We start from the raw sequence: 12,679 nt of genomic DNA, 5'->3' as shown, positions 1-12,679 counted from the left end.
TTGATAAGAACCACAACCATAAGAGCATCATACTGGTCTTGAACTTCCTTAGATGAAAAATATTCATCAGTAAACATAATTCAAAGAGGTGTAGGTGTAGTATGTATACACTCTAAGAAAGAATTTACATTATCTAGATTAGGCGGAGGTTCAGGAGGAGTAGAAAAAGCCTTCTACAAAGCTTTGTGATAGATTGGTAATGTTTGAAGAAATTCCCATAAAGAGATATTAGTGGGAGTATTATGCAATTAATCAACTAATTCATGCTCCTTTCCAAAGGAACTTTTTAAGTGAGGTACTTGAGAAAGCACTAGTTGAGAGGGAGGTAAAGATGTAGGAGCTACCAGAATAGTTAGTTGAAGATTATTCTATGTTTGATAAGTGTGAGAAATTGAAGTATAATAAGGTTTTCCTTTAAGGACTATAAGAGGCTTAAGAGTGATAATGGTTTTTTGTGGTAGACATCCTTTAAGAGTGCTAACAAACATTGATAATCACATAGGTTCAATACTATATACAATATCACACATAGGAAGCCATGATAGAACCCTATTGTAAATGTTTATTGCAAAAGATGTAGAGGAAGTCATAGGAGGAATGGATTCAATTAAGATATCATTCTTTTCATCCAATTCTTCTCTACTAGAAACCTTTGAAGGTTCTCCAGCAAACACATCATCAAAGTATTCATAAAAGAAATAATACATCTTGAAGTAAAATGAAATTAATTGAGACTAACATGTAAAATGTAAAGACTATGAATTTTTTTTTGTATTTTTATTTTTATAATTGCAATGCATAAATGAAAGATCTTACTACCAAGATCAAACAAAAGAGAGAGTTCACGTTGGGTTCACCAAAATGTTTAGGGCGGAAATGACACCAATGACAAACAATACAAACTAGATTAGGCAAGTTAAATACATTCACCCTGAGACATTCAATACAAGAGAAAGAGGGCTTCCAAGAACAATTCTTGATAAGCCCTCAATTTGATTATAAATACCCCAAAGAAGAGAAGGGATTCTAATGCAAAATCTAGAAACTCATCAAGGAAGTATGCTAGCAATTTCTCTTTCATGCAATGTAGGCAAATAGATATGACAAGTATAAATCTAAAATACACACAAATATCCCAATAGAGATCTAAAATTAAATGTATGAGAAGAAGGAAAATAAGAGATGAAAAAATTATCTGGAAATGCATAGTGGAAGATGTAATTTGGCTATACAACTCGCATATCTGAACTACTTTTGAACTTATGACTATAGATCTTGGAATAAAATGACAAAAGGAATAGAATCTAGAAATATCCATGAAATATGACACTAAAGGACTAGGTCAACTTGGAAGGACATCCTACAACCATGTTGACATAGTTCATGAATCTAAAACTAATGATTCTTGAAAGCTTGCAAACTATAGGTTCTAGATTTGTAATTCTTTTCACTCCCACCTGCAAATTTGTAACAATTTTGTGTGTGTGGGATGCTATAAATGAGTTTGCCTTAGTCAACCCCCACACCACCCCCCACCACCCCCACCCCCCCCCCCTCCTCCCCCAATATTGGTGATTGCCACCTCCATGAATAGCCATGAGAAAAAATGTTGTGTATGTGTCTATGTGTATAACCCTACATGTGTAGATCTAGAATATAAAATGTTAAGAATCTACTCTATGAGTGAAACCTTCGCATGAAAGTGTGCACGTGTGTAAATGTATGAAGGTGTAAAGAATTAGATTTGAAGAATGCTATAGAAATCATACCAAGCCCCCAAGGATAAAGTACTCTAACCATCTTTGAGATCCCTTTGCAACTCCATGATTGATATATTTTCCTTAAATGCTTAAATAAAGAATAATAGCCTCACTAAGAAATGAAGAATAAGAAACTAGCCTTTGTTTCAACTTTGCAATTACTCAAATTTAGATTGGGGTGTCCATGCTTGCTTTATGCTTTCTCCTCAAATCCTCTTGTTATCATGTTATGTGCAAATGAGGGATTGGATCCCTTTTTATAGTGAGTTTTTAGAATAATCATGAAATTATACCGTCAAGGCCAAATGCACAAGCATGATTTTAATAAGAGTGTTAAGCAACTACAAGCCCAAAATCACTAGAAGAACTGTGAATAGGTTGAACTAGGTTGATCTAGTCTAGAAAAGGTCAACCTAATCCAGAAGGTTGACCTTCAAGGTCTCCTTGTCTAGATTTTAGACTAGCAAAGGTTTAGTGATGAGATGTGTATCCTGGTGTGTCATCAAGAGATTCAATCTAGGATTTTAAGGTCCTAGAAGTGGAGAATACTCATAGATTAGGTCTTGGTTTAGTGATTGTATGAAGGATGAAGGGAAATCAAGGAGGATTGATCATATCCTACCTTAGTTTCACCTAAGAGAAAGAAAGGAAAGATGAGAGGTGTGTGCTAAAGGTGAAAATGATGTAGAGGGGTTTTAAAACCTTTGGAAAATCAATACACAACTTTGGGCTTCACATGCATGCATGAAACTTTCAACAAATGCATATAAATTTAATGAAATGAGGGTCAACACATGAAGATGTTTCCCATTCAAATCTGCATTACAACTTGGCTTTCCTACAACATAGTGTGGGAAAATAATAGAGAAATAAAGAAATGCATGAAACTAAAGAGGATCCTCTAATGGCCAATATAGACCATTGGAGGATCTCTAGAAAACCCCCATTCAAAGGCCACTCTCTAAACAATAGAGAGTTTCAACTGATAGGCAATGAAAAAAATAAGAAAATCCTAAGATATTGAGATTTCATTTTCATATTTCTTCCAAAAGAAAGATCTAAATAGAAAAATGCATGTATAATCCTACACAATCATAACCATATAATACTAGAAACTCAAGAAAATTATAGGAAAACTCAAGGACTTAATTCTATTCACTTTCTCCCAAAAATCTCTCCCAAATCTCCCTTTACAATATGATCTCCTTTCTCCTTTCAAAAAATCCTTCTAATGTAACTCCCAAGAAACCATCATAGCTTTCTTATGGAAGTTACATTTTGAATGCCAACACATGATGCCTTAGGAATATTCATCATTTTCTACATTTTGATTTTTCCCCATAAAACATTTGCAAACATTACACACTTTTAACACACCCAAAAAAAATTAAAATAAACTCATACTAAGTCCTAAGTGGATAATGTAGGGTAGGCTTATAAGAATTTCAACTAAACATTTCCACCACATGGAAAGTGTTGGGACTAAAAATTAAATGGTCAATTAGTCCCACATCGTAGGGTGCTTGTAATCAATTAGTCCCACATCACCTGCGTGAGGGGGCTTTTTGACCTTTAATTACCATTTCACACACATTCTATAGTGTCTAAGGATAGCGGGCTATTTTGCAAGCTACTCATTGATGCAGGTGGGGCCCACTCATCCGGCCAGCTGGAGGTAAAGGGTAAAATTTTGAAAGAACACACAACTAAAAGTAAGATGATGTCATCATAATCCAAATGCACCAAAAAAGTCAGAGAATTCAGCTAGTTGCTATGTCGCTAGCCAAAAAATTTCAAAAATTTGGCTAGCGACATAGCAAGTTGTCAAAAAACTCTAAAAATTGGCAAAAACAAACTCCAAGGTAAAGTACGACGTGGGTCTTACTTTTGACGAATCGAGCAGTACCAAGTGGCAATGGATAGAATAACCAAGCAATGATGTGGTAGGAAATCTTAGAGATCACCAGATCATGCCACATGGCAAAACCAATGGCTGTCATTAACTCGCTATGGGAGAGTTGTAGGGAAGATAACATGGCGACATAGCAAGAAGATAAAAATGTGTCACTGACATGGTGGAAGGTGGACGAATCTCATGCTGACACATGGCAAGCATGGTAAAACCAAGTTTGACCTAACTGAAAAAGTGGAGGAAAAATCAAAGTTTTCAAAAATTAATATTTAATATTTTTTCTCAAAATCACGTGTAGGTCATTTAAATAAAGTCTCAGACTTTTAATATAGTTCAAACTATGTAAAAGGTTTTAAATTTTGCAAAAATGTTATGCAAACCTGCAAATGGGACCTGAACTTCAGAGGGCCATATTTGGGGCAATTTTTTGTAGAAAATGGGCACTTCAATATACCACTAGAACTGAAACGAGATGAACTTTTTGAATCTGAAGTCAGTTTTTGCACAAGTCCTCACTGGTTTGCATTGTAGGCCAATTTGAAAAATTTGGGGCATTGGCAACATAACAAGCAAATTTGATCACTGAGCATCAGATTTTGTTAAAGGGTGGATTTGATGACTTTTTGGAGCCTGAATGTGTTAAAAATAATTTGGAAAATATTATATTGCATTCTAAAGGCTAGTTAAATGATTTTTACTTTTTACTTTGAGTTCAATTCGATATCAAAAATCAGTTATCTTTTCTACCAAATATCTAAGATATTTGATGCACTTGAAAGCTAGGATCATGGGGATTTGATAGGAAGTTACATAGAGAAGGTAGACAGAGGCTTTTTCATCTTCTTGGGAAGGAATTCTAAAGGGACACTTTTCAGTTGTAGATTCAATCCGAGAATGGCTTCCTTCCTATATCTTTCTTCCTTCTTCTCTTTTACAAGGTTGTTGGTAGTTTGCTCTGGGTAATACCAGCAGGGTTCCAGTGTTCTACTATTGAAACTAGGATTGTAGATGATTTTACTTCCTAACTATTGAGTTGAGCTTCAGCAGTGAAGGCCACATATCCACCCTGTGCAGATTTTCATTTCATTGTCATGTATTGTTATTCTGATGTACTAGAATTTGATGCTAGATCATGTGAATTATTTAAAGTTTCATTTTGCATTACCAGTTTGTGTATTTAGTATTTTTAGGGACAAATACAAAAGGTAATTTACATGAGTTATCTGAGTTCTCTCATTCTGTCTCCTAATTCTTCATGTGTTATTAACTTTGGGATTAAATGGATAAGGTTCATTTGATCTAAGGTAGCTTGGATGAGTTGTGTATTAGATCTATTGTTGCTTTTGACTCAAGGAGTTAGGTAAATGCTTCATCATTCTAATAGGATTTTTGGGTGCATGAAGGGGATATTGCATAAGTATGGGATTTGGGGATTTCAGTTGATAAACTTGATTGTAATGCAATCTAGTTAGGTCATCCTGCTGATAATGACTCTATGTTTCAATGGATAAGGCACTGATCACTAAATTAGATGCAAGTTTATATGAATGTCATTTGCACAAAATATTTTATTCAAATAAATTCAATTTTTCATGTCTTGTAGTGAGCTGAAAAGAAATTAACCCTCACTCTGCTTTTGAGATTCATAGATCTGCATTTAGCTATTATAAATTGATGTTATTTCATGAGTTACTAGGAGATATAAGGGTTTTCATCTACTTAATAGATTCAGGGATATGTTTTGCACTGGTACAGTAGTAATTGAATTTGAGGTCTACCCGCCTAGGTTTAGTAGAACCTAAAGTAGAAGAAGGGTCATGCCTTATAGTTGGCCTAGTGTCTGAAATGACATGTTGAAAATGGGAGTTAGCTGCCCCTAGATGTGTCATATTCTCATTGGGGTAACTGGAAACCCTCCAGCATTTTCAAACACCAACAAAATGGAAACTCTGTTGGGGAACAAGGTTGTAAATGCCTGAATTATGGAGCTAGAAACCTTTGATGTGTTTTGCATATTCATTTTTTGTATGCAAGGTTTTTTGATCCCCAATCAAGCTTATTCATGGAAAATAGTATGTTGTGAAATTGGATGTAAATTTTTTTCTATGACTATTATAGGTCTATCTTCAATCAATTCAATTTGTGCAAGTGTTGTGAGAAATTTCAGAGTCAAGAATTGATTTATAAAGTGTAAATTATTTTCAAGATGATAATGATCTACAATATTCTCCTACATTAAAGGTCTAGTTTAGATTTGTCAAGTGACAAATTATGTTTTATTTCTCACATTAGTGAGTGGAAACTCTCAAATCTTTGTACCAGTTTTGTTCCTAGTTGATTTCAATGCAAAATTTTGAACGACTTCCAGTTGTATGGGCAGATCTGAAGTTTTGATAGTTTCTTGGAAAGGAAGTTTTAAATTCTTGATAAGTTATAAAGTGTTGTTTGCAATCTGTTGTTATAAGAAATTGAAGTGTAAAAAGTGAATCACAGCAGTGATCTCTTTATCCTCTTGAAAGGAGGTGGTGACTCTACAAAGTTTTGACTAGTGGTGTGAACAAATTTCAGTCTTGCACCTATGCCAAATCAGCAGATCAAAGTTTGCATCAACACTTGAGGTATTTTGATTTTCATGTTTTTCTTCATGGAAGTCAAGTTTTTAAAAAGGTTGCCTCTATTTAGTGATTTTCAGCACTAGAAGGAAGAGGTAGAAATTTTTTCTTAGGATGGAGCCAGATCTTAGATCTGAGATTAGTTTGCCCAATTCTGAGAGTTTAGAAATTGTGAATAATAACATTGCTATGTTGAATACAATGGTCTACAAAAGAATTGTAAATCTTATAAGAATTGAGGTAGGAAGTACTCAAGGTTTAAGTGTCGAACAATGTTATTTAAGGCTTAAATCAGTAATCAGTAAGATGCCTTTTCATTGTAGACCTAAGGAATCTTCCTTGCCTAGTGTTTTCCTTGATGTTCTAGTACCTGATTTAGTCAATTGGCCAGCACCTATAAGATTACAAAGGTTTTTGCAAATTGAAAGATTCGTTGAGGAGATGGAAAGCGGTGATTATAGATTTCATGATATATCTCCTAATGATAATAATGGATGTGTTGAAAGTCAGGGTAGTAATGAATATATTGAATCCATATATAAAGATAATCTGTCTTCTAAATGTGAAGAGAAGGATTCAAATGCAAGTGAATCAGGTAATTGCAATCAGCGTAAGGAAGATGGATGTCAAAGTGAAAGTGAACTTGGTTACAATAAATATGAAGTTGAGGAATTATGTAACAATAGTAAGGGTAGTCATTGCTATGATAAGAATGAATGTTGTAATAATTCTAATTTTCCAGATTGTTATACTGATGATCTTGTTGTTGTAAATTCTGCATGCCATCCGGATGATAATCACAGCCGAGAGAAGATTTGTGAGGCAATCTTCTTGAACTCTGATGAAATCTATTATTTTTTGGCTCGTGATTTTGAAAAGCAAGTAAGTGTTTCTAAGGATCTTCATATTTTCTGTCATAATGTTTCTTCATTTAGTCAAGTTACTTCCCCAAAGTTTGATGTAGAAAGAGATATGGAATCTGAACAATCCTTATCAAATTTTGGAGGTGTAGATGACAAAACCTCAAATGTCTTTGCACATGACAATTTTCTAGATGTAGAGAATGTTAATGAAGGGAAGTTTAATATTGTTTCAAATTCTTTCCATGCTGATCTTGTAGAAATTTTTTTGATGTTTCATGTGATGAAAAGGAAAACAGTGAAGGTTGTCAGCCCGATTATAGATTTTCTTTATATGCTGATAGGTCTTGTAAAGATAAGTTCAAGGTTCATTCTGACATTTAGTTAGATGAAGAAAATGATAGTGATCAGCATAGTTTAGATCAGCACTTTCAGAATGAGTTTTCAATTTTGGTGACTAATCAGTTGTTTGAGTGTGAAGAGGTTTCAGCAAAGGATAAATCTGATTCAATGAGTAGCATAGTTGCAAGTAGGCAACAATCAAATTTCACATATTCTTCACATTCGAAGACACAAGGTGAGTTGCAAGTTTTTGGTACATGCAACTTGGTGAATGATATAGATTATGAAGTTTTTGTGTTTCCGATCAGCATGCATGAATCATCGTTGGATTTTGATTCTCAGTTCAGTTTCTGTAGTCATGAGCATGCTGATGTTTTTTCTCATAGTGAGCAAGATGAAGAAAGTATGTCTAATTTTTATATGCACTATGAGAATGAAGAAAGATATTTCGTTTTGCCAAATGATGTGATTCAAGATGCTAATCTAATTGGTAAAATTGAGAAAGATAATTCCATCTTACCTTAAGGAGATGTAAATGAGAAATAGGTTTTTGATAGAGGTAAGAAGTTTTGAAAATTTTCGATTGCTCGGGGCCATCGTGTGTACATAAGTAGAGTAGTTTCCCTATTTTCAATAAAGTTGTTCGAGAGAGTTTTTGAAGTTCAGGTGTGTGGTCTACTTCTCCCAGAGATCTAAAATCTTTCCATGCCCACAAGGGGCATGCATCCCTAGACAGAGCCACTGTTGGGACTAAAAATTACATGGTCAATTTTGAGTACCATTGAGAAAATTTAGCCCTATGAATGCTTTTCAATGCCCATGCACCCGGCTATACCTTTTAGCCCCATGAGGTGTTTAATGTTTCTAACACCTTTCATTTAGTGCATCTATGTGTTTAATGAAGTTAAATTGAGATTTTGAGTCATTTGGCGAAGTCGTGATTTGAGCAAATGTCAAATCTGCATTTTCACCAGTGTCAAACAGCGACATGAAGTTGTGTTTGTCATTGAATATCTCACACCTAGAATTGTGTCATGACCTGCCACTTTGGGAGTGTCTAGTGTTCATACTCGAGAACCTATTTTTTAGATTTCGAGTTATTTCAAATCCTTTTCACTAGGTTTTGAATCCCTCAAAGTTGGTAGTTTACTGTTTTCATTACTGATGCACATTGTACATAATTCTAGGAAGCCCTATTTGACGTGCTATAACTTTTGACTAGTTGATCAAAATGCTAAATTTTCTTTTGCATTGTATTGTAAACATCAGAGACTTGTTATGTTTCAAGTTTTAGCTTATGACAAATCTATTTGATCAGCTTTCAAATGCGATTCCAAACACAATTTCTAAAGTTTTACTGGTGTCAGTATTTGCAGATTAATTGGTACCCCTGTTCGGGACATCATAACTTGAGATCCGCAATTGGTAAGATCAAATGGATTGTATCCTTTCATTTTCCTCCAAAAATACTTTAAGTGTGCCAGTTTGCAAGTCATGAAGAATTCATATGCACACCTTTCTATGTCATTTCCATTTGCAAAAATTGCTTTTCTGCCCTTTTTTCTAGTAAGAAAATCCAAGTAGCTCACTTTGACCGCTTGCCATTTGCGCCCAGTTATTCATTATGAGACCAAATCCTAGAATTATACTTTCCTCATGATAGAGAACCAATGTCCCAAGTTTCATCTTCCCAAGTGTCCATTTCCCCAATTTTTGAAGCCGAATCCAAACCTAGTTTATTGCTTTCTGACATGTTTATCTGCAGGTGATTCTGAGAGGTCAACTTTGAGAGTGAATATATTTTGACCCTTAATTCTTCATGAGACAAGATTTGACAAGGTACACGAGTGTAAAACAGAGAGTCGGTGTGCCAATTTTTAGAGCTTGGTCAGATGTTTGGATTAGTTTTTAAGGCCAATCAAAGGACCTCCTAGTGCAAAATTGACAGGTTGCAAATTAATGAAAAAATGATTTTCAAAGATTAGTTAGTGCTTGAATTGGATTCCAATTAGTCTAAGAAGGTTGGTGGATTAGTTTGAAGGTCTAGTTGTCCAAAAACAAAAAACAAAATTAGATTGACCCACTTTGGGGACTAGCTAATCCCGATTGATCCCGTCAGATACATGTAGCAATAAGAAATTGAAAATCTCCAATCTGAAGGAACCATGTAAGGTCTTAATGAAAGTTAGTTGTCTCGCAATGGCATAAATTTTAGTAGTGATGATTTGAAGAAAAAGTTGTGAGGGTTTCCATTTTCAAAGATAGTTTGAGATTCATTAATGAGATCAACCAAAGGAATGGTTTGCACAAGATTAGGCTCGGTGAGTTTGCTAATCTTAGTAAATAGGAATTCAAGGCTACTCATACTGGTTTCAATTGAATAAAGAGGATGGTGAGAAGAAGTCTTTCTTGTATGCAATTGAGAATTGCAATGGAACATCTCTCTGAATGATTTGTTGAGTTTCTTTCATCGTAATAAAAGCATATTAAAACTTACATTAAGCAAAGTCCATCCTTTTCTTTGACCACTATGAATCCTGTGCCCACAGCATTGTAAATGAAGATAGTCAATAGCATGTTCAAAAGATCCAAGCCGCATCAAAACAAAGGGAACCTGCAGGTTTAAAAAAGGGGAAGCTTCAAAAGTTTTGAAGAGCGCACTCCATGCCAAAGTAAATCAAGGGAGATCATATCAAACTTTAAAATGAAGAGCTTTCACGCAAGAGCATATGAAATAGGGGTGCACTCCACACAAAGAAATAGCAGTCGTATTCCCTAGAGCTCTAATAGTCCCCACACACACTAATTTGCAAAGTAGTGCCATAATATCATATTCTCTAAGCAATGGACCAGCATTGAAGGGAGGTTGGTGTGTGGCAAAATAGTCAAACACAGAGGAAAATCTACCATTTTAAAGGGGAAAGAGCCTAAGTGAAAGTACACAATGATAAATATCTCACAGATGTGGAAGCATAAGCAAGAGACAGAGGTCAGAATGACATTCTAAAAATGGAAACAAAAGAAAAATTCACGCTTTGCTGAAGAAGTTGCACCCCATACTATACACAGAAGTCCCATGCATGTGCAAGGATGAACATCAGGAAGACATGAAGAAAAGATGCCAAATGGGAGCTCAATGTGTTTGAAGAAGAGCAGACCATGATAAGAAAGAGGAGCATGCAAGGAACACCAGAGTTTGTAGTCAAAGATGCCACCTACAAACAAAAGACCTCCACATTGAAAAGGAAGTCTACGCATATGAAGGTAGCCCACGCACCAAAGGGAAAGCCCCACACCAAACATTCAACACACAGAGAAGAGATAGAACACCCATGTAGACCAGGCAAGGCAGCCCAAAAAAGGAAGAATACATTGAAAAAATGAAGAATGCACCAATAGAAATAGAAGACCAAGGTTCCAAAGCAAGAAAAAGCCACCAGTCAAAGCATTACAAAGAGCTCATGCGGCAAAGACAAAAGCCTGCAGCCAGCTAAGAGGAAGCCGCTTGAAAAGAAAGTGGTAGCTAATCAAAGGAATCTGCAAACATATGAAGGATACCCCATGCAAGATACAGGGAAGGATCCACATTTTAACAGAGGAGTTTTTAGAAAATAAAGCCGCCGTCTTAGGTGGATCGCTTCAGACTCCAACAAAGGTCCAATTCAGGTTTGGAGGTTGCAGATGCAAATAGAAACCATTGCACCCGTGTGTGAAGGAGAGAAGACTCCATGCACAGACATAGCTATCCACGCACATGCAGGATGGAGATAATGTTTGGTAGGGTGCTTGTAATCAATTAGTCCCACATTGCTTGCATGAGGGGGCTTTTTGACCTTTAAATACCATTTCATGCATATTCTATAGTGTCTAGGGACAGCGGGCTATTTTGCAAGCTATTGATTGATGCAGGTGGGGCCCGCTCATCCAGACTGCTAGAGGCAAAGGGTAAAATTTTGAAAGAACATGTAGCTAAAAGTAAGATGACATCATCATAATCCAAATGTGCTAAAAAAGTTAGAGAATCTGGCTAGTCGCTATGTCACTAGCTGAAAATTTTCAACACCAGAAAATTCTAAAAATCGGTGAAAACAAACTCCAAGGTAAAGTGCGACGTGGGTCTCACTTTTGACAAATCGAGCAGTGCCAAGTGGCAACGGATAGAATAATCAAGCAATGATGTGGCAGGAAATCTTAGAGATCACTAGATCATGCCGCGTGGTGAAACCAATGGCTATCGTTAACTCACTATAGGAGAGTTGTAGGGAAGATAACATGGTGACATAGCGAGAAGATAACACGTCACTGACACAGTGGAAGGTGGAAAAATCTCGTGCTGACACGTGGCAAGCATGGTCAAATCTAGTTTGACCCGAGTGAAAAAGTGGAGGAAAAATCAAAGTTTTCAAAAATTAATATTTTAATATTTTTTCTCAGAATCACGTGAAGGTCATTTAAATAAAGTCTCAAACTTTTAATATAGTTCAAACTATGTAAAAGGTTTTAAATTTTGCAAAAATGTTATGCAAACTGGCAAATGCGACCTAAACTTTAGAGAGCCATATCTGGGGCATTTTTTGTCGAAAATGGGCACTTCAATATACCACAAAAATCAAAACGAGATGAACTTTCTGAATCTGAAGTCAATTTTTGCACAGGTCCTCACCGATTTGCACTATAGGCCAATTTGAAAATTTTGGGGCATTGGCGACAAAACAAGCAAATTTGATCACTGACCATTAGAGTTTGTTAGAGGGTGGATTTGATGACTTTTTGGAGCCTGAATGTGGTAAGAATAAGTTGGAAAAGATTATATTGCATTCTGAAGGCCAGTTGGTATCAAGATAGTAACAAGAAGTTGGTATTTGAATTATAAATTTAAAAGTTTCTAATGCACACTGCAATCACACTTTTTCTACATGGGATAATTCAATTGTCAAGGAGTGAAATATCATCATTCTAATGGGATCTTCTCCAAATCTTCAAGGTTGACATTTAATTCACCAAACATGTGTCAAGTGATGTCCCCTACTATTGTTTTTGTTACTATAAACTTTGATGGGTCATCTCAAGGAAACTCTAGAGAATTTGGCATTGATCTCTATGTTCCTAATCAGCATTCTAAACTACTTGTAAGATTTCGTCCTATTCCTTCGAGAACCAAGAATGTGGAAGAGGTATATGTACTACTAGAAG

Source organism: Cupressus sempervirens, chromosome 3, assembly GCF_028749045.1.
Source record: "Cupressus sempervirens isolate cs-2001-9-10 chromosome 3, ASM2874904v1, whole genome shotgun sequence".
NCBI classification, from domain to species: Eukaryota; Viridiplantae; Streptophyta; class Pinopsida; order Cupressales; family Cupressaceae; genus Cupressus; species Cupressus sempervirens.
The sequence above is the reverse complement of the archived record's forward strand: the minus strand, read 5'-3'. Positions refer to the sequence as shown.